This window comes from Rattus norvegicus, chromosome 5 (assembly GCF_036323735.1).
Source record: "Rattus norvegicus strain BN/NHsdMcwi chromosome 5, GRCr8, whole genome shotgun sequence".
Lineage (NCBI taxonomy): Eukaryota > Metazoa > Chordata > Mammalia > Rodentia > Muridae > Rattus > Rattus norvegicus.
The window spans coordinates 21,405,765-21,411,064 of record NC_086023.1 but is presented as its reverse complement, the minus strand read 5'-3'; the positions used below and the strand labels follow the sequence as shown (position 1 = coordinate 21,411,064).

The following is a 5,300-nucleotide window of genomic DNA, read 5'->3' as shown; positions in this document are numbered from 1 at the left end:
TGTCTTCCAAAGCTGGGGTGGCATTTGACCAACTACAAAGCCTCCAGCCCTTCACCCACAGCAGAAGGATGTGCTGTGGGTAGGTGTGTACTTCAGTGGCAGAGTGCTTGCCTAGCAGGCTCAAGGCTCCAGGTTCCATCCCAAGCACAGCAGGGATATATTTTAATAATAATAATAATAATAATAATAATAATAATAATCACAAATATAAATTGAAGAATAACAATCATTCACATAATCATAAAAAATCATATTTTCTCATTGTGAAGATGTAAGAACAAATTTAATGTGGTCGGTCAATTCTGCGGTACTTTGAGAAATGAAACTAAATGAAGAGCCCACGGAGGAGGAATCGTCTTCCTCTTTTGAAAATGGCAGTGCTTTTTTTAGGAGCCTAAAATGTCTGCTGTACACAGACACTCCTTGATTACGCTGCGTCAGAGAATCTCAGTGTTTACTTTCAGTATACGATGGCCACTGAGCCCCCTTGTTGTTGTGTTGTTTTGTATTTCAGACAGGGTCACATTCTGTAGTTCAAACTTGCCTGGGATTCACAACAATGCTCAAACCGGTCTCAAACTTGCAATCATCCACCAGCTTCCCAAATGCTGGAATTATGGGTGGGAGCAAACAATGTCACCAAGCCACATTGTTTGTGAAAAGAAATATTTTTGCAAAGAAAGAAAATGCCCTTCAGTCCTATCACTGAAATTGCTAAATGATAAAATTTAGCCTCAGTTTTAGACCTTTCATATGTTTGCAGATTTTTGACCTTGTGTTGTGTGTGTGCAGGATGGTATGTGTACAAATACATGTGTGTGCATGTGAGCATGTGTGTAGAGGTATGTGTATGTAGGGCGCAGTGTGTGTAGGACAGCCCATGCACACAGACATGTGAGTGTATTGTATCTGTATAGGCAAGATGTGTTCGAGGGTGGTTTTAAAGGTAAGAGTGTATATATAGAAGTGCATTATAAGTAAACGTTGTAAGCTTGTGTATGTTTATGAAGGAATATAGGTGTACAGGGATGTACTGTACTGGACTTTTCAGACACATGTGTTAACTTCATGTAAATGAAGACACTTGTGTGCATGGGTTATTACTAGGGAATGTATTCTAGGGTGATATTCTGGAAGTGGATTGGCTGTGTATGTATGATATTAGAAGCTAAAGGCACCAGTCACGGAAGCTGGACTAAGCAGAGCCTTCAGATTAAGGACAAGCATTGAGACATCTCTGAGAACAGTGGAGAGCTGCTGATCCCCCATCTAGTAGGGCTGAGGGGAAGGAGGATCTATGTAAGATACTTTAATCACAGCAGCCAAATACTTCTGCTGAACTGAAGGGGTTGCAGTCAATGGTTGGGTAGGTGGCCTTAGGGATAAAGGGAGAACAAAGAAACTGATAATCAGTCTGTGTCATCCAGTTTCATGAAGGACAGGAATTTGGTTCCTTTAAGCAAGGGGGTTGAACTCAAATTTCTACTCTGTCTCTTGTTAAATTTTAAGATGGGATCTCACCATGCAGCCTTTGATGGTCTGAAACTTTCTGTGTAGACCGAGCTAGTCTTGAACTCAGAGTCTACCAGCCTCTGCCTCTCTAGTGCTGGGGTTAATTGTCTGTGCCACTGTGTCTTGCATCTACTCTAGTGCTTAAAAGCTTGGAAAATGATGTACTTCAGCGAAACTTGAGGAAATTAAAAAAAATTGTTTCTATCACTTATCTATGGAACCCAAAGCCTTACTCATGTTCAGTATATGAGCCCCAAATGTCTATTTTAAAGTGAAAATAAGATTTTCTTGAACCAACTTGGTGATTTAATCAAACAACACAAATTACAGTATAATTTGGTTCATGGAAAATTCTCGTGGAGAAAGTAGAAGAGGAGGAAGAGAAAAAAATAGGGATTTATGAGGACCGCCTTGTTTGGCAGATACATAGAGCTTATTATGACTCTGATCCTTCAATCCATTTCTAGGGTATCTAATTCAGAGTCTAAGTATGAACATTTTCAGACTGCAGGGAATAACACTTTCTATACACAGAGAAATGGGGATATGATGCAGAATATCATCCACATGCTATATCCATCTGTGTGAAGGTGTTCAGTAAATAAATAACCATGCACAGAGCTGATGAGCTTGCAGTCCTGTGGGCTCTACTTCATCAGTATAGGGGTCAATGAAATATGTCTTTTTCAGGAAATTGGTACAGTTTGCCTTTTTTCTACGTTTGTATGTTGATAGTATCTGAACAGTGGGCATTTACTTAGTTGATACTTAAGGTTGGTTGAAGCCGTGAGAACAGGGCATCTGTAATAGGATTAATGGCTTTATAAGAAGCTAAGACATAGTTGAATTGAATAGGGTGTGTGTGTGTGTGTGTGTGTGTGTGTGTGTGTGTGTGTGTGAAGACAACCTCAAGTGTCGATCCTCACGTGCTGTTCACGTTTGGTGTGGTAGGGTGGGAACAGGTCTCTTGTTGCCCTGGAGTTCACTTGAGTAGGCTAAGTCGCAGGGCCAGTAAGCCCCAGGGATTCACCTTACTCTGCCTTCCCAGCACTGGGATTACAAGTACGTACCCCCCCCCCCCATAGCGTGGTTTTCTTTAGGCTTGAGATCACGCCTGTAAGTAAAACAATCTAAAGATTGAGCTACTCCCTTGGCCACTACATTACAAGTTCCTCTCTCCCTGATACTGACATGGAATTTATTACTTGTAGTCCTATGGCTAAACTCCCATTTCCCATTCTGCCTCAGCCTCCTGAGTGGTGGGACTACAGGCAACCTTCATGACTTAATCCACACATTCAGTCAACAGAGAGCACTTGCTGTGTGCCAGCTTCTCTAATGGGTGGGAGCAATCCATACTCTTAGCTATGGAAATGGAATCTCATGAAGACTGAACTTGTTGGGGTGTCTCTGGGGGTGGGAGGAGAAGACCAGCCTTCAGGTTTCAGCCTAGTCCCACCCACAGTTTAGGGGTTGACCCAGGAAAACTTTAGAAATCTCTCCTGACAAACAGAAACTAGACTTGAGAGAGGAAGAACAAATAGCACATTTGCTTTGTGAAGTACAGGATTCAAATGAGTGTGCGATGTCCTCCCCCAAATTCAGTTCGCCTTATATAATTTTCTTCACTCCGAATGCTGACATTTTAGAATACTGAAACCCAACTAATAGAGACAACCCCCTGGAGTTCTTAAAGCATTGTGCCACAGAAAAAAGAATGAGAATTAGAGAGAAAATACCTGAAATGCCTGGCTGAGCAGTAACCAACTTTTAAGTTCGCAGTAAGAATAACGGTCTTTGTCTGGCATGGTTGTATGCAAGTGTAGTTAGTCGCAGCTTGCTAGGTAGGTGAGAGGGCAGAACCAGTCCAGCCCAGGAGTTTGAAGCTAGCCTAGGCAACAGAGTGAGACCTGGTCCAAAAATAAACCAATCATCAAAAACAAAACAGACGAAAGCCAAAACAAATCTAAAAACAGCCCAAGCTAAAAACAAACAAAACTTGTTGCATGGATTTTTTTTCCCCCTTCTAAATAAAACTTTCTAGTTGAGTTTGAGGCTGGTAGCCAGTTTCACTCTAATGAACATCTTTTTTTTTTTTTTTTCGTTTTTAAAATGAGACAGAAATTAATCGAAAGTGAGAATCAATTGAAAATAAATTTGTGTCTGAAAGAGTTCGGTGTAAATAATAAAAAGTAAAGTGGAACTTTTAGTCCAACATTGAAACTGGCATTGCTGTGAAAAAAAGGAATTTCTGCGTGAAGAAACCTTGCAACCTGTTTACTTAGCTTACCCTGGAAATCAATGCAGTGTGAAGGAATTAACATGTTCCAGATGAGTTATTCATTGCTCAAGATAGTAAAAATAAATCGAATACAAGCATGTGGTAAACATAAGAAAGAAAGAATCCCATGCACGGAGCGCAGACACAGCAACTTCACAAATGTAAGAGGCCTTGGCTGATGGGGTAGGAGATATGACAGTGTTTTAAAGTATATTTTCTTGTTCATTTATTCGTTTAAATCTAACATCTCTTGATTACACTGAGCAATTGTAATTGATCAAAATGTAATTGTCTACTACATCTTCACATTGATGTACTTATTTTTTTTTAATTTTTTATTTTTTTTGATTTTACTATTCTGAATTTTATTCTGAAACTCAAGTTTACCCCAAACCATCATTAACCTAGTAGCTTCATGAAGCACAGTAGAATGCAAGTCCTCAAAGCAGCAGTATAGCCTGAGAGGCCCTGTGCACCCCTGGCTTGGGGGAAATACATAGCCACCTAGCAAGAAATCTATCTCACGCTATTCGGGAAGTGTCAGTCTAAGTTCTGATAGGGAGACAGACGTGGATTTCTACGTATCCACACATCTCATCTTGATGTCCTGAGGTTGCCAAAGGGACTTGTCACAGCTTAGCTTTGTCCGACTGAAGCTGCAGGCTTTGCAGTTTAACAGCCAGGCCCATGTTACAGGCAGTTTTCAGTTTACCTTGAAAGAAGGCCGACTGAGGGTTCATTTTACCAGTCACCAAAGCCAGCAAGTCTGAGTCGGCCATGGTGATTGTGCAGTCAGCCTTCTTATCTGAATCGGGAAGCACTGATCCTTTGCACCCAGGTAGCTTCTTTGCCCCCGGGGCCATCCTTCACTTTGAAGGCAAAAATGCCACCGATTTTCTTCAGGAACTCTTCCCCCTTCCTCTGCAAGCTTCTTCTTGATCTCCTTAACAATGAGATTTGCCTTGAATCCATCCCCTGCAGAGCTGGTGGGAGCAGCTGAAATCTGGTGAGTTCTGAAAGAGCTGGCAGCCTCGGGAAAGCCCATCCTGTAGAGGTGACTACCACAGCTTCTCCAAGGCCTGAATTGTGCTGCAGAACCACCTTTGTCCTGGGAACCTGCCTCTTTCCCACTCATGAACTTATTGACTGAACGTCCTCCCAAATCCATGTGTTGATGTTTCTGAAATTTCAATATTTTATATTGCGGTTGTATTTGGAAGAAAGATTTTTAAAGACATAAAATGAAGCCACAAGAGTGAACCTTCATCCAGTGTGACTGGTATCCTCATAAGAACAATAATTTGGGGACCAAGACAGGTCTCTGTGGTTAAGGGTTTGCACTGTTCTTTCAGAGGCCCAGAGTTCAGTTCTCATCATCCATGTTTGGCCGTTCATGACCACCTATAACTCCAGATCCAGAGAATATGATAGCCATACACAGAAAATAGTAAACATCATTTTAAAAATAAAGAAATACAATCTAAAAGGGCACAGGGCTCCAAGAGAG

The 5,300-nt window shown here is 41.3% G+C and overlaps 1 pseudogene; it reads right to left on the bottom strand.

Moving 5' to 3' along the window:
• Positions 1-4,402: 4,402 nt before the first annotated feature.
• On the bottom strand, positions 4,403-4,853 carry Scp2-ps1 (sterol carrier protein 2, pseudogene 1; annotated as a pseudogene).
• Positions 4,854-5,300: the final 447 nt, after the last annotated feature.